The sequence below is a fragment of the Portunus trituberculatus genome, chromosome 42 (assembly GCF_017591435.1).
Source record: "Portunus trituberculatus isolate SZX2019 chromosome 42, ASM1759143v1, whole genome shotgun sequence".
Taxonomy (NCBI): domain Eukaryota; kingdom Metazoa; phylum Arthropoda; class Malacostraca; order Decapoda; family Portunidae; genus Portunus; species Portunus trituberculatus.
Window position 1 is genome coordinate 28,756,439 of NC_059296.1, and position 25,451 is coordinate 28,781,889.

Below are 25,451 nucleotides of genomic sequence, written 5' to 3' on the forward strand. Positions count from 1 at the left end.
ACAAGAAGAAGAGGAGGAGGAAGAAGAAGAAGGAAGAGGTGGAGGAAGATGAGAAGAGGATGAGAAGAAGAAAAGAGAAAAAAAAAGAAAAGGTAAAATAATAAATATTGTCATTGTTTTTTTGCTATTTCTCTCTCTCTCTCTCTCTCTCTCTCTCTCTCTCTCTCTCTCTCTCTCTCTCTCTCTCTCTCTCTCTCTCTCTCTCTCTCTTCCTTCTTTCCTTCCTTCCTTCCTTCCTTCCTTCCTTCCTTCCTTCCTTCCTTCCTTCCTTCCTTCCTTCCTTCCTTCCTTCCTTCCTTCCTTCCTTCCTTCCTTCCTTCCTTCCTTCCTTCCTTCCTTCCTTCCTTCCTTCCTTCCTTCCTTCCTTCCTTCCTTCCTTCCTTCCTTCCTTCCTTCCTTCCTTCCTTCCTCCTCCTCCTCCTCCTCCTCCTCCTCCTCCTCCTCCTCCTCCTCCTCCTCCTCCTCCTCCTCCTCCTCCTCCTGGCATTCTTACTATACTATTACTATTATTACTATCCGAGTGTGACCTGTGTGACCTCTGACCTTTTACCGCAGGACTCCCTGGACTGCGACTCCACTATGACCCAAGAGGAGGTGGCCACTCAATGCTGAGGTCACACAGCTCCCATCCTTATGCAGGTCAGTTGTGTGGTGTGAGGTGTGGTTAGGTTAGGTGGGTTAAGTTGAGCTGGGTAAGGTTTAGAGTGACTTTTTGAGGCGGATTGGCATGTGTAGACGGTATTTTGAAATAGTTTGGCATGTTTTAAGGGCAAATTTAAACAGTTTGGCATGTTTTAAGGGCATATTAGACAGTTTGGCATGTTTTAAGACAGTTTAGAGACCATGTTAAGACAGTTTGGTATGTTTTGAGGACATTTTTATACAATTTGGCAGGTTTTGAGGGCAATTTATAACAATTTGGCTGGTTTTGAGGGTATATTTAGACAGTTTGGGAGGCAGAGGAGAATTGAAGACAGTTTGGCAGGTTTTTAGGTCATTTTAAGACAGTTTTGCAGGTTTTGATGACATTTTAAGATACTTTGGCATGTTTTTAGGGCATATTAAGACAGTTTGGCAGATTTTGAGTACAATTTAAGACATTTTGGCAGGTTATGAGGGTGTTAAGAGTTTGACATATTTGAGGGCATATTGAGACAGTTTGGCATGTTTTAAGGGCATTTTAAGACAGGTTATTTGGTTGAGTTGAGTTCAGTCCATAGTGAAGGTGACTCAATGTAAACAGTGCACCTCTCATTACAGAAAAGTCAAGCCAAGAGTCCCTGAATGCTGCGAAGGAGACACACTGCTGCTGGAACACTGCACCACCTAGCCAAGCCAAGCCACAACACAACACAAGCCTTCTACAACACCTACAGCCATCAGCAACACCAAGAGTACAAGACAACACCTGAACCATAAAGAAGAGTTAGGATAGATTAGCAGTTTGGCATGTTTTTTTTTTTTTTTTTTTTTTTTCTTCTTTTAAGGACATTTTAAGACAGTTTGGCATGTTTTTATGGTATTTTAAGACCATTTGGCTTGTTTTTGATGGCATTTGAAGAAAGTTTGGCTAAGATAATACCACTTTATTGACATTAGGAAGGGTGTATGGAGGTGACAATATCAATGGGCACAGTTTTCACTATTTTAATCCACCACATGAGTTTGTGAAGCAAGTGTTGGATTCTCAGGACAAAGATGCAGTGTGCTTGTTAAGAGATTCACTCAGCGCTCACTCAATCATTCTCTTAGTGAGCTCAGAGGGAATGAAGAATGTGCATTGTTGCTGCTTGTGTGTCAAACAAAGGCCTGTATTCACAAACAATTTACTCTCTCACCACGACTGTTTTCCAAGGCCACAGAGATCACTGGCAGGGTTTTCAAGAGTGTTTCTCCAGTTGATAATGTAGAAATGTAGTCACTCTGCCTCTGGAACCATAAAATTATCCTTAACAATGCTTTATTCTCTCACCACGACTGTTTTCCAAGGCCACAGAGATGACTGGTGGAGTTTTCAAGAGTGTTTCTCCAGTTAATATTGTAGAAATGTTGTCACTCTGCCTCTATAACCATAAAAACACCATTAAAAACACTTTATTCTCCACCATAACTATTTTCCAAGGCCAGAGATGATTGGCAGGGTTTTCAAGAGTGTTTTTCCAGTTAATATTGTAGAAATCTTGTCATTCTGCCTTTAGAACTCTCTCTCTCTCTCTCTCTCTCTCTCTCTCTCTCTCTCTCTCTCTCTCTCTCTCTCTCTCTCTCTCTCTCTCTCTCTCTCTCTCTCTCTCTCTCTCTCTCTCTCTCTCTCTCTCTCTCTTTCCCCCCTCTTTATTATTGAAAGAGTTGGTTTGTAAGATTGTGTCACTTCAAAACCAAACATTTTCATCTTTGAATATTTGTTAACTTGAAAATTTGTTTAAAAATATTTTGTGAAGTTGAAAATTTGTTCAGATTTCCACAGTGAAGACTGGCCATTAATCCTCTGATGTTTATGGATCTTTGTTAATGGCAGTGAAATGGTCTAATGGTACACAAATCTCAAGATAAAAATGTGTCCCAGTACTGAAGGGGTTAAATAGTGAAGACTATGGCCATTGATCATGTCACCTCCATAGACCCTTGCTAATGTGAATAAAATGGTCTAATGGTACACAAAAGTCAAGGTAAAAATGTGTCCTAGTACTGAAGAGGTTAAAATAGTGAAGACTGTGGCCATCATTCTTCTGCCCTTTATCAACCTTTCCTAATGTCAATAAAATGTCTAATGGTACACAAATCTCAAGGTAAAAATGTGTCTCAGTACTGAATGGGTTAAAATAGTGAAGAATGTGGCCATTAGTCTTCTGACGTCTATAGATTTTTCCTACTGTCAATAAAATAGTCTAATGGTACACAAATCTCAAGATGTCCCAGTATTGAAGGGGTTAAAATAATGAAGAATGTGGCCATTAATCTTCTGACGTCTGTAAACCTTTCCTAATGTCAATAAAATGTTCTAATGGTACACAAATGTTAAGGTCAAAATTTGTCCCATTACTGATGAGGTAAAAATGGTGAAGACTGTGGCCATTAATCTTCTGATGTCTATAAGCTTTTCCTAATGTCAATAAAATGGTCTAATGGTACACAAATCTCAGGGTAAAATGTATCCCAATACTGAAGGGGTTGAAATAGTGAAGACTGGCCATTAATCTTGTGATCTCCATACACCTCTCCTAATGTCAATAAAATGGTCTTAATGGTACACAAATCTCAAGGTAAAAATGTCTCTTAGTACTGAATGGGTTAAAAAAGGGAAGACTCTGGTGTGTGAGTGTGTGTGTGTTTCACCGTTTGATCTGCTGCAGTCTCTGACGAGACAGCCAGACGTTACCCTACGGAACGAGCTCAGAGCTCCTTATATCCGATCTTCGGATAGGCCTGAGACCAGGCACACACCACACACCGGGACAACAATGTCACAACTCCTCGATTTACATCCCGTACCTACTCACTGCTAGGTGAACAGGGGCTACACGTGAAAGGAGACACACCCAAATATCTCCACCCGGCCGGGGAATCGAACCCCGGTCCTCTGGCTTGTGAAGCCAGCGCTCTAACCACTGAGCTACCGAGTGTGTGTGTGTGTGTGTGTGTGATATGTGAGTGAATGAGTGTGCGTGCGTGAATGCGTGCGTACGTGATGACCAGCGTGCGAATAATCTAGTCACGTAAGGCTTTGCTAAGTTGCTAACCTTAGTGCAAAACATCTCGCACCAATTAATACCACTTCCAGTCAGTTCTGGGAGGAATGACTGTCATTTTCATTTGTTTCACATCATTTAAGACTGGTTTAACAAATAAAAAAAAAAAATCCATGATGTGACCAGCACTGGCGAAATCACTAAGTCTCAGATCTGCTGACGCTGTACGGGTTAAGAGGCTTGCCCATTTGCCTCGCCGCGCCGGGATTCAAACCCAGCCCTCGGGATTGTGAGTATGTATGTATGTGTAAGGGTATGTTCACACCACAAGCAGAGCGGTCCAGTTAGGTGTTCACACAATAAGCAGAGCAGGGTGACTTACACAAGAATTCTGGGTGTCCTCTTGGCCACAGAGAAGGTCAGGCAGACGACAATATGATAAAAAAGAAATAATAATAAATAAATAAATAGTGTCAAATTCCACAGTGTTTACCTGGAAGGACAACGAAAAATTTGACAATTTATAAAGGAACGTGAAATTTTGTTGGTAAAGTCATTGTGTGTGTATTTACCTAGTTGTAGTTTTACAGGGCCTGGGCTTTATGCTCATGTGGCCCCGTCTCCATATCTACACTTATCCAATCTTACTTTAAAAGTATGCACACTCGTTGCAGACACTACTTCTTCATTTAAACTGTTCCACGTCCCAATACATCTTTGCGGAAAACTATAATTTTTAACATCTCTCAGACATCTTTCTTTTCTCAGCTTTTTACTATGCGATCTTGTGCTTCAGATGACATATTCTTCTCTCTGGATCAGTTTCTCATTATCCATTTGGTCCATTCCGTTGATCAATTTATAAACTTTTATTAGATCTCCTCTCCCTTCTTTGTTCCAGGGTTGGTAGATCCATAGCCTTTAGTCTCTCCTCATATGTAATCCCTTCAAATTCTGGAACCATTCTTGTAGCCATTTTTTGTAGTCTCTCCAACTTCTTTGTGTTTCTTTTTATGGGGGGTCCACACTACTCCTGCATATTCCAATCTGGGTCTTATTATAGTACTTATCAATTTCTTCAAATTTGGATTCCTTAGTAAAGACCACCTGGAATTTATTATTTAATAGTTCTGCCATACTTTTTGGGTCTTCCACCATCCCATTCTCTCCTTTTAACCTTTCTATTGTTTCTTTTTGCCTAATTTTTCCATTTATGAATCTGTAGAACAAGTTTGGTTGCTCCTTACATTTTTCGACAATGGCCTTTTCGAAGTTCTTTTCCTCTTCCTTCCTCACCTTAACATATTCATTTCTCGCTGCCTTGAAGTTTTCCTTATTTGCTGGATTTCTATTTCTCCACCTTCTCCATGCTCCATCTCTTGTCTCCATTGCCCTAGCACACCTTGCATTAAACCAATCTTTCTTTCCTTCTTCTTTAGGTCTATATTTCAGGACATATTCCCTGACTCCTGTTTTGTATATTTCCAAAAATAAGTTATACTTCTCTTGCATCGTCTCTGAGTTTTCCATCTCCTCCCAGTTTACGTTTTTAAAAGAGTTCTTGAGATTCTCAATATCAGTGTGTGTGTGTGTGTGTGTGTGAGGGGCTCACTGATCTGTACAGTGTGTTTTTCTCTCTTTCTCTCTGTCTTCCTTCTTTCTTTTATGTTTCCTCTTTTTCCTTTCATTTTTCCTCAAGGGATGGAACAGCTGTAGGAAAATAAGAAAAAAGTGTATTTTCCTTTCATGTATAGGACCAGAATATCACTTCCTTCTTTCTTTTTCTCTCTCTTCCTTTCTTTTATTTTTTCTTTTCTTCCTTTCATTTTTCCTCAAGAGATGGAACAGCTGTAGGAAAAAGGAAAAGGGTTTGTGTTTTCCTTTCATGTATAGGATCAGAATATCACTTCCTTTTCCTCTCTTCCTTTCTCTCTCTCTCTCTCTCTCTCTCTCTCTCTCTCTCTCTCTCTCTCTCTCTCTCTCTCTCTCTCTCTCTCTCTCTCTCTCTCTCTCTCTCTCTCTCTCTCTCTCTCTCTTTCCTCATTTTCCTTTCATTTTTCCCCAAGGGATGGAACAGATGTGGAAAAAAGAAGTGTTTTCCTTTCATGTATAGGACCAGAATATCACTTCATTCTCCTCTCTTTTTCTCTCTTCTTTCTTTCTTTCCTCTTCTTCCTTTCATTTTTCCTCAAGGGACAGAACAGCTGTAGAAAAAAAAAAAGTGTTTTTGTTTCATGTCTAGGACCAGAATATCATAAAATCAGCTTTTCTCAGCAGACTACTAATATAGAGAGTCAAATTGTACCAGAACTATGCACAGTCTGGTCATTGATTGTCATTTTGTTGTCAGCAATAAAGGCTCACACTGGTGGACACCTTCTTGGCCGTGGGTGGAGTCGTGGAGGGCCGCTGGCTTCCCACCCACAAAAAATGTGCCACAATAAATATTTTGCGTGTGTACGTCCAAAACAATGTCAAAATTATTGCCGCTAGCAACCACTCTGCCCACTCTGCTTGTAGTGTGAACTTATCCTTAGTGTGTGCTCTGTGGGTGTGTTTGTGCAGGTTAATCACTTTTTTGTGATTTTTGAAAGGGTATGTCAAGTTTTTAGGTGTTTGTGTGTGAGGTGAGGGTGTGTCAGAGGTGTATCAGTGTATCTTAGTCTGCAGATTGCTTCTATGAATGGTACTTAATCCCTTCAGTACTGGGACACATTTTTACATTGAGATTTGTGTACTATTAGACCATTTTATTGACAATAGGAAGGGTCTATGGTGGTTAGAAGATTAATGGCCACAGTCTTCACTATTTTAACCCCCTTCAGTGCTGGGACACATTTTTACCTTGAGATTTTTGGACCATTAGACCATTTTATTGACATTAGCAAGGGTCTATGGAGGGCACAAGATTAATGTGTGTGTGTTGTTTTTAAAATGTATTGTTTTCATGTATATTATTACTATTTGATTCTCTCTCTCTCTCTCTCTCTCTCTCTCTCTCTCTCTCTCTCTCTCTCTCTCTCTCTCTCTCTCTCTCTCTCTCTCTCTCTCTCTCTCTCTCTCTCTCTCTCTCTCTCTCTCTCTCTCTCTCTCTCTCTCTCTCTCTCTCTCTCTCTCTCTCTCTCTCTCTCTCTCTCTCTCTCTCTCTCTCTCTCTCTCTCTCTCTCTCTCTCTCTCTCTCTCTCTCTCTCTCTCTCTCTCTCTCTCTCTCTCTCTCTCTCAATTGTTGAAACAGTTTGTAAGATTGTGTCACTTCAAAACCAAACATTTTCATCTTTGAATAATTGTTAACATGAAAGAATTGTTTTAAAATATTTTGTGAAGTTGAAAAGTGGTTTAAAATTTTGTAAAGTTGAAAATTTGTGCAGATTTTTTTGTTAGGTTGTAAATTGTTGTAAATGTTTATTTTATATTTAGGTTGTAAATTGTTGTAAATGTTTATTTTGTAAATTGTTGTAAATGTTTATTTTATATTAAGTTGAAAATTTGTGTAGACTTTTCAGTATAGATTTTGCTCAGACTTTTCAGTTTAGATTTTACTCACTTTTTTTATACCAAGTTGAAATTGATTTTTAATATTTTTTTATTAAGTTGAAAATTTGTGTAGACTTTTTTCACTATTCTTTTTGTGTTTGTTTTTTTTTTTATTTGCAGACTTCCTGGCAATGTAATAATGTAAATAATTGTTAAATAAAAAAGTCTAGGGAGACTCTTGCATTTAATTTTAACTCCAATATGGATCTGCCTTATCTCCGGAGACTCTTTCGAGTATTTTCGACTTAAGTACATTTATAGGGGCCATTTTGGGGTTTTTTGTTCATTTATAGGGGCCATTTTGGGTTTTTTTGGGTCCATTTTGGGTTTCCTGCTAATTTTTTTACCATTTCCTGCTGGTTTTTGGGCCCGTATGCAGTATTTAAGGGATCCATCCACTTTTTTTGCTAGGGATCCATCCACTTTTTTGCTAGTTTGACCATTTTTTACATTTTTTTTTTTTTTTTGCTAGTTTGACTGACCATTTTTTTTTTTTTTTGCTAGTTTAACTGACCATTTTTTACATTTTTTTTTTTTGCTAGTATGACTGACCATTGCATTTTTTTTTTTTACTTTTCCATAATAATAACTTCAAGGATGAAATCTCGTTTCTTATTTCAGCTGTTTTTTTTTCCCTCCACATTTTATTATTTACTCAGCTCATTTTCTCTCCATTGTAGCTCATTTTCTCTCCATTGTATTGCTTATGATAAAAGTATGAAACTAAATAGCGTGTTTTTTGTGTTTTTTTTTTTTTTTTTTTTTATTTCTGGCGTTATTGTTTAGTGAGTGGGAGGTTGATGGAGGCAATATTGGTGTCAGACAGTGACCTAAGCCAGCCTGGTGACTACTGACTAGTCAGCCACAAATATTCCCCAGGAAAGGAAATTCTCCAAAACAGTAAAGATTTCTTCACAATTTATTATTCAATCATGACAATTCCAGGTACAGTGACACCACCATAAGGAGGTGGTGGTGGCGGTGGTGGTGACAGCAGGCGTTGAATGGCAGGAAGTCTGCGAGGAATCTTTCACTGGAAGGAGCCGGCGGTAGTGGTAGTGGTGTAGCAGGTGGCAGGGGGGGTGGGTCGCCGGAGTTGGTAGGGTGATGGGGAGAGGAGAGGGTCAGTGAATGCGCCGTGCGAAGCCGGAGTCCTTCCCTGATGGTGCAGGACACACGGGATCACTGCAGTCATGGCCTTTGTAACTCTTGTAATGGACAAAAATTAACCGATTACCTCCACATGTACACCACGTCATAACATAACAAATAATAGGATAACAAAGGGCCACCAGGGCCCATCTAGGTTATCCTGTATCAGTCGCACAGCGACCTCGTCATCAGTACTTAAAGATACACTTACAAGTACACAATACATTATATACTAATTCTAAATATTTGGCCCATTAACAGGGCTAAGTCCTACAGCGAAATCCTCTACAATTTGTGGTCCCCATACATGGGGATCATGTCTTGTTTAACTATAGTAAATTTCTTATAAAAACTATCATGCAGTGCTATACATAATTATAAATCTCATAAATTTAAGTGCTTATCTAATGTTTTTAAACATTGTCAAACTAGTGCTATTTAGTGCTAGTTAGTTGAAGGGGAAGATTTGAGGGGAAGACAGAATGACTGTCTCCTATGGGTGTATGTATAACTTGGAATATAAGAGAAATGTAGCCAACACTGAATGATATATTATAAGGGAGAAACGTGTAATACTAAATAAGATGATAGTTTTTATTCCTGTAGTACTTTTCTCACCTTGATCTTTGAAGTATCCTCTGCAGAGTACTGAAGCAGCAGCAGGTTGTCCTTCTCTGCCTCAGACAAATGGTCCAGCAGCTCCTTCAGCAGACCAGAGTCATCCGCCAGATTCTTCTCCAGCTCATCTGCCTCCCTCCGGCTCTGAGCTTCCTGGAGTCCGGCCAGCTGTGTTCCGCTTCCTACACTGGCGCTGGATTCCCTGTCTCAATGGTGGCTCCTTAAGTAAGTAAATTAACCAAAAACACTATGCAACACTTCAAAATATTAAGAAATGAACCCATAATTCAACTAGAAACACACAGCATACACCAAAATCACTCCCACGACACTCCACACACACGCACAGACCACTTAAAACTCTTAAAACTAATCCAAAACACTCAATACACCATACAACACCTCAAAATTTCCCTAACCACAATCAGAACACACCCATATATTCAAACACCCCTCTACACCACACTCAAGATATGTAATATACCTAAAAACATCTAACACACTGAAAACACAAAGTACACCCAAAACACTCATAACACCCAAAATACCCTGCAACACTACCAAGCACATTTAAAATACTTCTGATATAATCCAAAAACACCAAAATGCATTATAAAGAACGGTAAGATTAAAAGGGGGACTTACCTGAATATTGTGTTTTGGCTCTTCCTCCTCTTCCACTTTAATTTTTCCTATTTTTCCTTTCTTCTTCTTCGTCCTCCTTTTTTCTTTCATCTACTCTTGCCATTTACACGCCTGAACCTAGAAACACATCAAAGCACTTAGAAAACACGAGATATTAGGCAAAATATTGAGGGAGAGTAATTGTTGTGGCTTGCCTGCTCCTCCACTTATTCCTCCCTTTTTCCTTCCTCCGTGCTCATCCTCCTTTATTTCTCCTTCCTTCTTTATACTACTACTATCTGCACATTGAGCTAAGAAACACGAAAACAAATAAAAAACACGTACGTCACACGGTTACCATGCCACACTAAGCGGTGGCGTAGTGGATAAGGTGGTGAGCCTTAACACACTTCGCCATTTGTCGAGTGGTTTTAAGTTACCTACATGTCACCATGATACCCAGGTTCTAGGTGGTTACACCCATGATGAGCTTCGGGGATGATACTGCGCCACTGATGGGCGGAAGCTGAACAGCGCTTCCCATACTCTTATGCCTACAAGCGCAAGGTGCAAGGTACACAAGGCTCACTACCGCTGTGGTCAAGACTTTGGATCGTCAATTCCTGTAATGGACAAAGAAATGAACAAATAAAAAAAAAAGGAACTTTTTCACTAATTCACCCCTACAGCTAACACGCAACATTGCCCTAGACACTCCTTCACTGCCTCAATCAGCCTTTCACTCTTCATTCTACGTATTCTTGATACTACCACCACCACCACAAATCAAGCATGAACATTATCTTGTTCACCAATTACCTAAATCACTCGTGAACCTCTTAAACATCTACGCCCGCCTACCACTTCAAGAACTAATTTCATGAATATATCCCCAAACTTATCGTTATACTACCACATCTCGCTTCTAATGCACGTACCTTGAAACACCAGCCTCGTTACGATAAGAAATCCTGTCCACTCATTCTTTTCGCCGATTCTGGTACCCATTGTATAACGAGGGAACCACAATGACATTCCGAAATATTTTAGCCTCAAATACAACTTACGGAGTTGTATAGTAACGCGACACGTTTAATCTCTTCAGCACCAAGACGCGTTTTCATATTCATCTGTTAGTACTTTGTGATTTTAAACAACTTCAGAAACTTACGCGAGGAATTAAAATAGTGAAGACATAGGCCATTAACCTTGTGACATCCATACACGCTTTGTAACATGAATAGAAGTATCTAATCGTACACGTCTCAAGGTGAAAATGAGTCACAGCACTGAAAGAGGTTAAGCGTAATTCTTCCTACACAACTACAATGACCACGAAAACATTCACTTGCTACGGTCATTACCCAAATTATTCTGAACCCGTTACTCTACCCACACTAGTAAATGATTGACCACGTAAATTTAACACTCATACGTAGCGATGGTTCCGGATACATCCTACACAGACACGCAGACAGACACCGTATAGTTAACCTTCCATTAGACACAGTGCACATCCTACACATCCTGTTACCCTTTATCGGTCAACATTCCTAACAACTCTCTATTGATTGACTAACAACTTACTATTACCACAGCAAGTCAACGCACACACAACAACGCTATTCATTAACATGCACCAACCTCTCCGCTGTGCTGTGCTGTGCTGTGCTGTGTTGTGCGGTGGGGTGGGGTGGGGTGGGGTGGTCCACTAATCTCACAGCAGCGACACGTCACCCCGTCGCACGAAAGACCTCCGTCACACGGATCAAGCTTCCCGTTGCTATTACCGCCGTTGCAGTACGTCACGCCCGACGCCAAGACACACACGGCCACTGGGCTGCATAGACTGGAGGGCTCGGTGGTGGTGCGGAGACTGAAGAGATGTAGCGGGCGTGGTGTCTGAAGTAATACTGCTCTCACTGCCATCTGAGCTACTGACCTTGCTTCGTTCTCGTCTCCCCCCCGCCAAACCTACCGATAAGGAAAGAGCAATTTGAGGGCAAACGAACATTATGAAACGCTGCCGGTGAACCGAACCACTGGTCCGCCACCTGGATATAAACTAGCCACGCTCTTTAACGCCTTCCAAACCAACCGTTATTACACAAACTCAATTGCATATATTTGTTTTATCAATCTTTCTTATCTTCCGTGTAGTACTCTCTCTCTCTCTCTCTCTCTCTCTCTCTCCAAGTGAACCATGCCTGCAAATCAACTAATCAATATTAACAAAATGAAGAGTAAAAACGTATCATGAACGGATCACTTTTCTAAGGAAGCTTGAGTTGAATTGAGTTGTAATGACGGAAATGCAATAAGTTAGAAGAATGACTGAGACGGAGGGAGATGGAGAAGGAATTAGGAGGCAAATTAGTGGTGGCTGACACGAGTGAATGGATAGCTAACCCTTTCAGTACCGTGACATTACGATATCCATGCTCTACGCTTACTTTGCTACTTGTTGATTTTGTACAGCTTCACAAACCTACGTAAGGATTAAGATAGTGAAGACTGTGGCCATTAACGAGAGAGGTGATGGAGTTTGTGCAATTATTAGCCAGTCAGGCAGTTAAGCAGGAGCGATGAGCCATTAAGCTACCTCTCTTAATGAACCCCTTCAGTACTGGGACACATTTTTACCTTGGGATTTGTGCACGGTTAGACCATTTTGTTGACATTACCAATGGTCTATAGAAATCAAAAGTTAATGACCTGTAGGCTGGAAAACTGCTTTTTTCAATTGTTACACCGCCAGTAACAGGTGATTGTAGTAATGCTGATAACGATATGATGATGATGATGATGATGATGATGATGATATAGTAGTAGTAGTACTAAAATAATATCAAACAAATAAGTAAATAAATGAATAAATAATAATGATAGTAGCAGCAGCAGTAGTAATGGTGATAATATAGTAGTAGTAGTACTAAAATAATATTAAATAAATAAATAAATAAATAAATAAATAAATAATAATGATAGTAGTAGCAGCAGCAGCAGCAGCAGTAGTAGTAGTAGTAGTAGTAGTAGTAGTAGTAGTAGTAGTAGTAGTAGTAGTAGTAGTAGTAGTAGTAGTAGTAGTATAATAATAATAATAATAATAATAATAATAATAATAATAATAATAATAATAATAATAATAATAATAATAATAATAATAATAATAATAATAATAATAATAATAATAATAACAATAACAATCACTAATGACACAACAATCAGGCGATAAGAATGAAAGTGAGGGCAGTCAGTTAGAAAAGAGAAATTGGTAAAAGGAACAGCCAGCCTATCTAAGACAATATATGTATGTATGTGAAGCTGACGTATACTGCTGACATGGAGTGAGTTACCAGCGGGGGATGGAGAGAGAGAGAGAAAAAAAAAAAAAAAAAAAAAAAAAGGAGAATGTTGAAAACGCCTCATTTCATAGGGAGTGTTTATATTGTTTTAATGTAATGATGTGTGAAGGTTCCAGTTTAGATTAGTAGAAATAAATGACAGAGTCAGGATGTTCAGTGTAGCGTCTATAGAAGCGAGGGAACAGTTGAGTGTCATTGAAGAAGACGAGATAATTGCTGGTAAGGTGTGTGTGTGTGTGTGTGTGTGTGTGTATTCACTGTTTGATCTGCTGCAGTCTCTGACGAGACAGCCAGACGTTACCCTACGGAGCGAGCTCAGAGCTCATTATTTCCGATCTTGGGATAGGTCTGAGACCAGGCACACACCACACACCGGGACAACAAGGTCACAACTCCTCGATTTACATCCCGTACCTACTCACTGCTAGGTGAACAGGGCTACACGTGAAAGGAGACACACCCAAATATCTCCACCCGGCCGGGGAATCGAACCCCGGTTATCTGGCTTGTGAAGCCAGCGCTCTAACCACTGAGCTACCGGGCCGTGTGTGTGTGTGTGTGTGTGTGTGTGTTCACTGTTTGATCTGCTGCAGTCTCTGACGAGACAGCCAGACGCTACCCTACGGAACGAGCTCAGAGCTCATTATATCCGATCTTCGGATAGGTCTGAGACCAGGCACACACCACACACCGGGACAACAAGGTCACAACTCCTCGATTTACATCCCGTACCTACTCACTGCTAGGTGAACAGGGGCTACACGTGAAAGGAGACACACCCAAATATCTCCACCCGGCCGGGGAATCGAACCCCGGTCCTCTGGCTTGTGAAGCCAGCGCTCTAACCACTGAGCTACCGAGTGTGTGTGTGTGTGTGTGTGTGTGTGTGTGTGTGTGTGTGTATCTGTGAGCATGTGATATGTGAGTGAATGAGTGTGCGTGCGTGAATGCGTGCGTACGTGATGACCAGCGTGCGTCCAGCGAGCGCCTACATTATAACTAAATAATATTAAATACACGTGCAATGCAAACATGAGCAATTCAAATAATGTGTTTTTATCTCATATTTTTTTTTGGCAAGAAACACAATTTTTTTTTTTTTTTTTTTAAGGTTTATCATAAAAGAATAAGATCATGCTGGGAATTCTGCAGACAAATTATACTTTTCATATCTTCCAGTACTCAAATAAAAAGAAAAACACAAAAATTGGAACACTTTGATCTAAATGCATAAAGAAAATGAACATAAGAACATAAGAAATGAAGAGACTGCAAGAGGCCAGATAGACTTACACGAGGCAGTTCCTTTTCTCCCATCCTCCGAACAAATCAATGTTCCATCCAACCAACTATCCACAACCAGCTAATACAAAACCATAGATAGGTTGAGTTTAGAGAACACTAAGTAGTTGGCTGAGTAGTTGGCTACACTTGTAAATTAGCACACTCCACCCACATCACTTCACAAACACAGCCCGCTAATATTTTAGGCTCTATTTCAAATCAACACAAAATTAAACTTTTAAACAGCATAAATATATTCTCTGAAGACTTACAGATTAAGTTGTGGCTGATCCTAAACTGTCAAGACAAGCTTCTGTAGGACTCTCCTAAAAAAGAAAAGACAATAATATTAAAATGTTAGTGCTCTCATGGAAGAGTTTAAGTCATAGGAAGGAGGAAATACAGAAGCAGGGATAGAGTTGCAGAGTATAACAGTGGAAATGATGAAACAGTGAAGATACTTGTTGACTCTTGTGTAAGGGAGGTGGACAGAATAGGAGTGAGAGAGAGTAGAAAGTCTTGTGCAGCGAGGCCACATGAGAGGGGAATGCATGTGGTTAGCAAGTTCAGAGTAGCAGTCAGCATGAACATATATGTTCAAGATATATACAAATATATATCTTGAAGGTCTATGAGACAGGAGATGAGTGACCAGTGGCCAGCATTGCATATGCCCAATAACCATTACCTTTCTCTTAATTCATAATGAAATAATACCTTACATACATACGAGTTGCTAGATGACGTAGAGTCAGAAGGAGGCGTTCATAAGGAGTAAATGCCTGTCGCATATTGGTATCTTCCTTCTTTATAAGTGGGGTGACCTGGAGGTAAAAAAAAAAGTTATCTTGAGTATGTAACGTCATTCTCAACTAGCACATATGTTCTTTCTCTATAATAAATAATACAATAATAAGTCATTACATCAATCTATTATGCATATTCAATAAGAACACGACACTTCAATGCAAAAATCTCTGCTATAGCATGTTACTTAACTTCATGACAATAATAAGTACCTACTAAGACTTTGGTATCTACAGCAAGTTAGGTTAAGCCCAGTTCACAGTAGTCTTTCAACAGAGACCATTTCCATTTGGCATCAGTAATGTCAATGAACAGATTCAGTGGCAGAAAGACTCCAAACAATGCCAAACTTATTTCATCAATTCAGTTTAATGGAATCCATTCTAACAGAATCTATCATGGTGCCAGGTTGCACACTAATATCCATGACTGGCCTCTAAAAACTTTGGTCAAGAGAAATATTAGGACTGGTTGAACACTCTTCCAAGAAATTAATTCTCCTGATACAGTATTTTTCCCTCTACATGATGGTATATTCCATTTTTTGCTTCAAGAACAGGTTGGATAATTTTATGGTCAGCAATGGTAGGTGGTAATAGGTGTTTTCAGGTCCATAGGAGCTACCTTGTGTAGGCCAACTGGCCTTTTGTAGTCACCTTATATTCATAATGTTCTTATTTCTTGTGTAAATTCTAAATTCCATTGTAATTCTTTTTCCTCCCAGAAAGAATAGTATCTTTGCAATTTGTGACCAGTGCCTAACCTCACCTATACAACTCTAACCAAACCAAATCTAAGCTAACATTATGGTAGTTTGAGTTCAGTTACATTAGGTTAGGTTACAAAGGATTCTCATGGTTACCAGTGAATAAACAATGTAAATGTCTATCAGTTGAAATAAATAAGAAAAGCCAATTCTTGTGCAAGTACTTGCAAAATGTTAGCAGAATTACTTCCTAAGACGAGTGCTGAGTTGGACTTAATATCTATCTTGAGTGAGATTCTTCATCTCTCAATTTCCCTAAGAATTTTTTACTTTTGAAATACTCAACTATTTCCTATTGGAATCTATGAAGGATGGCAGCTTCTCGCCATGGTAAGGGATAGGATAGATTAATGTTTTACTATCCCTCAGAGGAGAAGGGCATTCAGGTGGGTAGGTTAGTTTACAAGAGTTTATGGTGTAAATATAAAAATAAATAAATAACACATCAGAATAACTCTTACTAAGCTGGGCTAACAGTTCCTGAAATTGGTGTTGGTCAAGACGTGTCCACTGTCTTTTAGTGTGTCTGGGTCTTCAGCCTCAAGCTCCCTCACAAGTCTGAAGGCTACACTCTCTTCTCTCCTTTTCTTCAACCAATCACGGCTCCATACACGCCTCCTCCTCTTCTCCTGCTGCTTCCTGTTCAAATAGTCCAGCATCACATATGCTACAACGTCAGGATCCATGGTCCCAAAGGTGCGATAGGCAGGCTAGATGCGGTGAAGCTGGTTGGACTTCTGCACAGAACTCTCTCCTTCTGAGTGTTGATATTGTATGTTTACTTTTGAAATCAGAACTGATGAGCACTCTTAGTGTAGCCTTTGGATCGGGGATACACAAAAATCAAGAGGATTCGACTCGGTTCTCGCGCCGTTTATAACATACACCGAAACTATAGTTCACTCAGAGCTTTCCACCGTGTGACCATTCTCGGTGATAAATAACCGGGGACAAAACGTTGCTGGCTTAAATTACCGTACACCAACACCACCACCACCACCACCCCTACCAGTGTCAGGAGCGAGTCGCTAACAGGCGTGGCACCTCCACAAATTTTAAAACAAACTTTTTCCTTAAAACGTGCAAAGGACGAGTGAAGAAGCAAGTGAATTGTGTTTTATGCGTGTAAGGACGAGTTCCTGTGCGTGCCATCACGTAACTCACACCTGATTGATTGATTGATTGATACATTTATTGCTGAATTAATAAATAATTACAACAAAGGAGGAGGATGGGCCTTGCCACCCACCCCCTGGGCAAGGACTTAATTAAGGTTAAAGTATCACAAAAATAACTCTGGACAGTATACACAGCAAGAATACAAGTATTTCAATAAATAAATACACATATTGCACACCTTATTGCCTAAGACATCCTACAGTCTGGGAACAAACTGAGGATATTCCCTGAGTATTTCCTTGAGGGTGGCAGAGTCTAGGAGATGGTCAATGAGACTGTACAAGTCATGCTGACCTTGTGGCCTAAATTTAGCAATGAGAGGACATTCCATGATATAGTGACGCAGAGTGTGTTCCCTTGGTGCAGCACGCAGCACACAGCACACAGCACACACCAGGAGAAGCACTGACTTCCCAAAAGTATTTGTAGCCTAATCTGAGCCTCATTGCCACCCTGTCATGTGATGCAGTATGTCTCCCGTAGGTGTAAGCACAGCTCTGGGAGACACGTGCATAGTGAAGACTAGTGCTACTGCCCCTATGGCAACAAAGCTCCAACTGATCACTAATGCTACTTTGTACAAAGTCCTTAATGCTACTCTTAACATAACTCAGAGTGTGCTCAGTGCCAGGGTTCACTGTGTCATCTTGTAGGGCACACTGAGCAAGGTGGTCTGCTTTTTCATTTAGCGGGATACCCACATGAGAGGGTATCCAGATGAAATGGACCGTGGCACCAGCACCTTCAAGGGCGTGGATGAGATCAAGACACTTATTAACTAGGTCACAGTCCATGGGGGAGGTGGATTGAATGCAGCCTGACTGTCAATAAAGAAATATACATTCTTATGGAGAGGCGCCACAATGTGGAGCGCCTCCAGAACAGCATACAGTTCTGCTCTAGTGGAAGACATGGGTGCAGGGAGCCGCCTGGAAACCTCAGTGTCAGTGTAGAGACTGGCAGAGATGTAGTCACGGATGAACAGCCCACATCCAGACCTGTTGCCATTGACTGACCCATCACAATAAACATGAATAGCCTCAACGTGTGGGTACTTGGACAATTTAGTCATGAACATGTCTTGCAGTACATGAGGGAGCCAGTCCCTCTTGGGCTGATGCAGTGAGTGAATATCAACACTGACACGGTGAGGGTTCCAGGCGGGTTGCAGCGGTGACATACCAACGTTAATATAAGCCTCGACTACACCTACACTTGTCAGTACTCCCAAGATCTTCCTGAGGTATGGTGTTGTAGGAGTGCGAGGATCATGATACAGGGGGGGTCAGTGATCCCTTTAGAGAGTCAGAGCCCGTGCATAGCATCCGACTAATTGTGCAACAAGTAATTTCCTGTACCCTACACATAATACTCGGCAGGTGCAGTTCACCTCTGAGGACTTCAATCCGTGCAGTCCTGGGGCATCCCAAGATTATCCGCATGGCTTCATTCTGTACAAGCTCCAGGGGACGGAGTTGAGTGGCACTAAACTGTATTAAAACAGGGACGGCATAATCAATAAGGGATCGTATGACAGATATATAGAACATTCTTAGGACTGGAATGCCCGCCCCCAGGCCCCTGTTGGCTAGCAGCCGAAGTGGTGCTAGCCGTGGCAGACAGAGGTCTCGAACATAGTGGACGGCTTGAAGAGACTTCCTAAAACTCATCTGAACACCCAGGTACTTGTGTATATGAACTCTAGGGATGGGGATGTTATTTAGAGTGGGCAGCCGAGAGACCTTCCCTTTAGCTTGAAATTTTGTTTTACATTCATTAATCACTAGTCCCATTTGGACACAACACTGCCAGTTGTGACAAAGCAACCTGGAGAATCCTGGGTGTGGGGCATTGGAGGAGTATGTCATCAGCATAGATGAGGACCTGGGTGCCCTGTGGAAAGGAACAGCACGCAATTTTGTCCATTAAAACATTGAAAAGCATTGGACTAAGCACTCCACCCTGTGGTGTTCCAAGCTCAAAAACTTCCTCAGAAGAGACTGCACCTTGAAACCAAACCTGTGCTGTTCTATTGTACAAATAGTCCTTGATCCATCCTAATAATCTACCTTTGACACCTTTGAGAATGAGTTCCTCCATAATAACATCTTTGTTGGCCCTGTCAAAGGTACCCTTGAGATCAATGAAAGCTCTGCAGGTAGCATCCTTATTTATAAGACACTCAACAAAACAATGACTTGTAGAGTGACCTTTTAGGAAGCCATGTACATTGCCAGAGAGTACATGGCCCACCTTGTATATAAGCCTGTTCAATATTACCCGTTCCATCATCTTACACAGACAGCTGGTGAGAGAAATAGGGCGAAAAGTGCCATCACCTTTGGGTATTGGGATGACGATGGCTGTTTTCCAAGAGCGGGGAAGCTTGCCTGCAGTGAAAGACATGTTAAATAAATCCAAGATAGGGTTGTCTACCTTTACCTCCAGGAGAGCATTGAGGATATCATAGGTGATGCCATCCTTGCCAGGAGCTGTTGACTTGCCCAACTTGACTGCCGAGAGGAGTTCGTCATGTGTGATAGGCACACAGGTGTCGTCCAGCAGAGGAACACTGTGGCAAAGCAACTCCATCCTTCGTAGTAGTAGTAGTAGTAGTAGTAGTAGTAGTAGTAGTAGTAGTAGTAGTAGTAGTAGCAGTAGTAGTAGCATGTGAAATTCTAATTATTCTGATAACAATAGGTAACTCAAGCACTGTTCTTACCTTGAAGCACGACAGCCGAGCTCCCAATAACTTTCAAGTCAGGAAACCAACTGGCCGGTGAAGTTTTCGTATCCCTGACATGTCTAATACCTGAACGCATTGTCAGACAGGACAATGTACGCGGGAACAAGTGATGGACTCTCGTCCTTATGGACCGCTCTGATATAACATGTGGGAGTATATGGTGCATGTGCGAGCTTTCCATAAGGACGAGAATCCATCGCTTCATCCCGCGTACATCGTCTAGTCTGACACTGACATGTGGCATGGCTGCACAACAAGATACAATTTAATACTTGCTGCTTTGACAAATAACCAAAGCTGGACACGATGACGAAAACAAAGATGTCACAATAACAAAAAAAATCGAAATGTGATATTTGTATAAGTACAGCATCTCATTAGTAATAGATTGTTATCATAGACATTTATAGTACTTTAGACACGTATTCCCTTCACATACACACCTTCTGCTACTGGTTGAAGGCTTGAAGCAGGGCTGCCATTCGTACGATAATCATCGTGTTTGTACGACAATTTTGCTTCAAATACATGACTGTCATGGGTGAAAGAGCTGAGAGGAGAACAGGAGGAAGTATGACATACTGAAGAGAGTTGTGAGAGAACATGGAGGGGAGAGAGTGCTGGTGATGGGTGATATGAATGCACATGTAGGAATTCTGGGAGAACGTGTGAACAGGAATGGTGAGATGCTTGGGGATTTTGTGGATGAAATGGAGTTAGAGAATCTGAATGTAACTTTGGCTGAGGGACGTGTGACCTGGAGTGCAAGGGAGCAGGAGTTAGCGATAGACTATGTGTTGGTGAATGGAAGAATGCTTGAAATTGTGTCACACGTGTGGATAGATGAGGATGGTATGGTGGATATTGTGTCTGATCACAATATGCTGGTTGTGGAGTGCCTGTTGCATGGTAGGAAAGAAGTGAAAGTGGCGAGTAAGAAGAGAAAGTGGAGACTGAGAGATGTAGGGTGGGAAAACTTCCAGGTGGACCTGAGTGCAAGAAGCTGGGATGATGGAGGTGTGCATGATGTGGAACACCTGAATGAGAGATTGGTAGAGGATGTGCGGAGTGTTGCAGAGAGCAAGATAGGGTATGTGAGAGTAGGCAGAAGAAAGAAAGTACGTAAACAATGGTGGAATGATGAAATCAGAGAGGCTAGAAAGGAGCGAAAGAGAAGGAGTAGTCAATGTAGGTGGCTGAGGAAAAAGAGGCATGAAAGTGATGAGGCAGAGAATAAGTACCAGAATGCATGGGAAATGTATGTAAAGCAGCAGAGAATGACAAAGCGAATGATAGTGAAGGCCAAAGTAAAGTGTGAAAGGAGTGATTAAATCTTTAAGAGAGAAAGGCATGGAAGGTGGCCGTGAATGGTACAAGTTCTTGTGAGGTGAGAATATGGCAGACAGTGTTGGAGTGGAGAGTTTGAAGGTGAATGGTGAAGTTGTAACAGAGAAGGAAGGAATGAGAGAGGCAATCAGACAGTTCTGGGAAGAAGTGGGTGGTGTAGGTGAGGTGTTTGGTGTGAGAGAAGGATGTGTGACACTGGAGAGAAGGAATGCAGATGAACTGGATGAAAGGATCAGCAGGGAGGAGGTGGAGAAGTGTGTGGAAAAACAGAAGAATGGGAAGGCAGCAAGGCCGGATGAAATACCATATGAGCTGTATAAGAATGGAGGTGATGTTGTGATTGACAGGATGACTGAACTTTTTAACCAGGTGTGGGAGGAGGAGAGAGTGCCAAGAATGTGGAATGAGTGCAGGGTGACTCTGCTGCATAAGGGCGGACACAAGAGTAAGAATGAGTTGAAAAACTACAGGCCGATCGCGTTAGTCAATACAGTAGGCAAAGTGTTCAGTGCGGTGTTGAATGCCAGATTGTGTAAGTGGATTGAAAGATCTGGAGTATTAGGTGAGGAGCAGAATGGTTTCCGTGCGGACAGGAGAGCTGAGGATAACATGTTTGTGGTGAATGAAATGATTGAGAAAAAAAGAGGGATGGAGGTAAATTGTATTTGGGTTTCCTGGATATAGAGAAAGCTTATGATAGGGTGAATAGAGTCCTAGAAAAGATTGGGTTGAGTGCCAAGATAGTCAACATAGTGCGTAGCATGTATGTTGATACCAGAGCTAAGTACAGTTTAGGAGATATAGAAACAGACTGGGTGAGGAGTGAGAGAGGAGTTAGGCAAGGATGTATTTTGTCACCAACCCTTTTCAGCCTGTACACAGAGGAGTTAGCAGCCAGAATGAGAAGGATGAATGCAGGAGTAAGTGTGGGGAATGATAAGATAGGTGTGCTTCTTTATGCAGATGACGTATTGGTTATGAGTGAGTCAGCAGAGGAGCTTCAAAGTCTGCTGGATGTGGTTGATGGGTATGGAAGAGATTTTGGAGTTAGGTTTAGTAGTGAGAAGAGTAAGGTGATGATTGTGAATAGGTCAGAGGATGAATGTAATGCAGCATGGAGGCTGGGAGAGAATGAGTTGAGGCAGGCACAAGAATACAAGTACTTAGGGATGTGGATGAGTCCGAATGGGTGTGAAAAGTCAAAGAATGAAAAAATAAGCTTGGTGAACCAGTGGATGGGTCGTTTAGGAAGCGCGGCAAGGATGAAAGCAAGTAAGTATGACGTGCTGAGAGAAGTGTGGAAGAGTGTGGCTGTCCCCAGTATAATGTATGGTATGGATGTGATTGCATGGAACGAGAGTGAAATTGACAAGTTAGAAGTGGGGCAGTGTAGAGTAGCTAGGCTGGCACTGAATGCACCGGGGTACACGGCAGTAGAAGCCTTAAGAGGGGATATGGGAAAGACTTATAAAAGCGACACTTAGGTACAAGGTTAGGCTTGAGAGAATGGATGATACAAGAATAGCAAGGAAGGTGTATCTGTGGAGTGAAAGTGGAAGCAAATGGAGGAAAAGGTGTATGAGAATGACAGAGAGGAATGGTCTACAGGTTGGGTGGGCAGTGAGAATGGCTGGGGTGAATCAGAATGAGCTGGAATGGGTCGTGACAAGAGGAGGCAGAGTGGGAACAGAATGGGATGCGAGGAAGTGGAAGAGTGAGATAGACAGAGATGTGAAGAGTATGGGACTGAATGAGTGTAGGAATGGGATGGAACGAAAGACTACTCTGGAATGGTACAAGGTGAAAGAGGCCCCGATGTATGAGAGGTGGTACGATGGAAGCCTGGGTGGTGACCGTGATCTCTTCAGAGCTAGGGCACAGTGTATGGATGTGAATGCAAGGAGTTACAGGTGGTCTGAGTCCCGCAGCAATGTGTGCCAGATGTGCGACTCGGGAGAGGACGAGACGGTGGAGCATGTGATGCTGGAGTGTGTGAAGTATGCCAGAGAAAGGTATGAGATGATGCAAGTGGTATTGACTGAGTTAGGGCATAATAGGAACGAAAGAGTGGAAAAGACGGGGAGGGAGTGGATGGTGGTGCTGCTGGGGCTGAGTAGAGAAACGAATGAAAGGATGATTGAGGCGGTGAAGGAGTTTCTGGAGAGAATGTGGCGTACCAGACGGTTAGAGCAAAGAACCCTGTTTCTTTTTTCTTCTTTTTTTTTCTGTGTGCCTTTCTTTTGTCGTCTACAGGAGCTGCCGATCCAAAGGCCCGGCTCAGGAGTGATCCAGAGTCGCCTGTAGTATCAAGATCAAGATCAAGATCAAACGATGTACGATACCCTTCCTCACTATCGTACGCTTTGTACGATAATTCTACGCTTGTGGGGCCGTCTGTAGTGTCAGTAGTTTATTTTTCCATAAATGTAATAATTCGTTTAAATTCAACATGAAAATGTTTTTTTTTTATTTATTTATTTTTTTTTACTTGTTAAATAGTATATAGAATCTTTGAACCCTATATTCGCCTCTGCGATTGGGGCATTGAGCACGAAGAGTGTAAAGAGGAGCGTGAATGTGACGGGCAAACAGCACTTACGGCTGGTGTGATAGAGGCGTACATAAGTTGTATGCATGAGTGTGTTGTTACGTCTTTTGTCTCAGCTGTCTGGGGTGGTGGGGTGATGGGGTGGTGGGGTGGTGAAGTAGTGGTGGTGTCAACGGTCACCCGGAGTCCCGGAGCGTTGGGTACTGTGACCGGAAGCGAAGTGCAAAACCAAAAGATGAAGAATTGTGGAACTGAATGATAGAAGAAAAGGCAGCTTTGTGTAATCAGTAAATAAGGATGAATTACTGACGTTCGTGGTGTTTGAAAGATTCGGACACACACCTTGAAATAAATTGTTTTTCGTGAGTGGAAACAGCCGCATCACTGGACACTGGTTCAGAACTTCAGACCCACTTCACCAGCTGAAACGAGTGGATGTAGAGGAATACGTGAGTTATTACTAATTTATTTTATTGTCATATTTATAATATATATATATATATATATATATATATATATATATATATATATATATATATATATATATATATATATATATATATATATAGACTATATATTCTTTTTATATCCGATAGTTAGTTTACTTACGTTGGTTACGCTAAATAAGTGTTTTATACATATATATAACCTGTACATTAAATTATTGATAGAGCTATTATCCCTGGCCAGAGGTTGTGTTCTCTGTTGTTGTTGTTGTTGTTGTTGTTCTTAAAGAAAATATTATTTCTGGCAGCAAGGACAGGCCTACTCGTGTCACGTTCTCAACGCTGTGCCTCCTCAATCTCAACGCTGTGGACGTGTTAAATTACGTTAACATAGGCTAACAAAAGGGTTTTCAGTAAAGTAAATCTATATAAAACGAAAATCAGATGCAGCTTAAATACAGAAACAGTGAATGGGGCATTGTTGGCTGCTGAATGCATCAAAGAACAAAATTCATGTGTACAGTTTAACCCTACGAAAGATATGTTGGCAAGGGTTAAAAATAGCTCAGCGCTGTATGATAATGTGTCTTAAGGAAGTTATTTGGGTACACACTATAGGGAAAAAAGGTATATTCTATATTGATGGGTATGTGCAGTAGGCCTAGTAAACAAAACTTTCAGGAAGGTAATAATTGTTCAGCTCTGTATGTCTTATTTAAAGAAGCGAGACCTACAACCAATAGTAGTGTGTTGTGCGCTCCTTAGATCTATGGTCTTGTGTTATAGGGTTTGGTGGAAGCTGAAATAAATGTATAGTGGTTCAGTGGAAATATTTGCCAACATTGTATGAGGTCAGATTGTAGAAGTATTCCTTTTAACTGAATACAAATTCAGAATTTCAAGACACCGGGAGCACGGGAGGTTACAAACTTAATTATCATGTTAATATAATAATCTGAGTAGGGACCAAACAGATTCCAGTTAATGTTGTCATATTGAAAGCGCAAAGCGAAAAATTTAGAATTGAATTTAGCGTAAGCCTCGATCCATGATTAGCTGTAGGTACCGCTCCATTAATGTTATGTTGGGGGGTGTTAACATCAATCAATATGGATAATGAGGGAGATTTGCGCTCATTTCAGTGGATTTTAAGGTCATCACCAAAAATCTTAATTTTAGATTGGACGTTGTTATGTTCCAGGAAAAAAAAAAAAAAAACTGAATTCCAGCAAATACCAAATTATTCACATGCAGAACACACCAATGAATAAACAACAAGGAACACAACTCAATTCAATGCGAAGGATGCATCTGTTTCTTCCCCAGCTGATCGATGCCAAATTGTCTTG

General features: G+C 41.1%; 1 protein-coding gene and 1 long non-coding RNA gene across 19 annotated transcripts in view; one reads left to right on the plus strand and one right to left on the minus strand.

The window, feature by feature from the left end:
* Positions 1-15: 15 nt before the first annotated feature.
* Positions 16-1,356, plus strand: LOC123517784. Its single transcript, XR_006678588.1, has 3 exons — positions 16-92; positions 556-639; positions 1,261-1,356. It is a non-coding gene; the product is annotated as an uncharacterized LOC123517784 (long non-coding RNA).
* A 6,769-nt stretch (positions 1,357-8,125) lies between these two features.
* The window catches only part of LOC123517808, a 35,903-nt gene continuing 18,577 nt past the window's right edge, over positions 8,126-25,451 (minus strand). For 2 of the 18 annotated variants that reach the window (XM_045278297.1, XM_045278300.1), the window contains exons 3-8: positions 14,981-15,087; positions 14,536-14,589; positions 11,259-11,588; positions 9,636-9,752; positions 8,991-9,210; positions 8,126-8,428 (exon numbers count right to left, since the gene is read on the minus strand). The gene's annotated coding sequence lies outside the window, so the exon portion shown is untranslated. Of the gene's footprint in view, positions 8,429-8,990; positions 9,211-9,635; positions 9,753-10,054; positions 10,238-11,258; positions 11,589-13,711; positions 13,727-14,535; positions 14,590-14,980; positions 15,088-16,297; positions 17,076-23,998; positions 24,079-25,451 lie in introns of those variants that run through there. The other 16 variants (XR_006678597.1, XR_006678596.1, XR_006678599.1 and 13 more) reach the window with 16 other exon arrangements.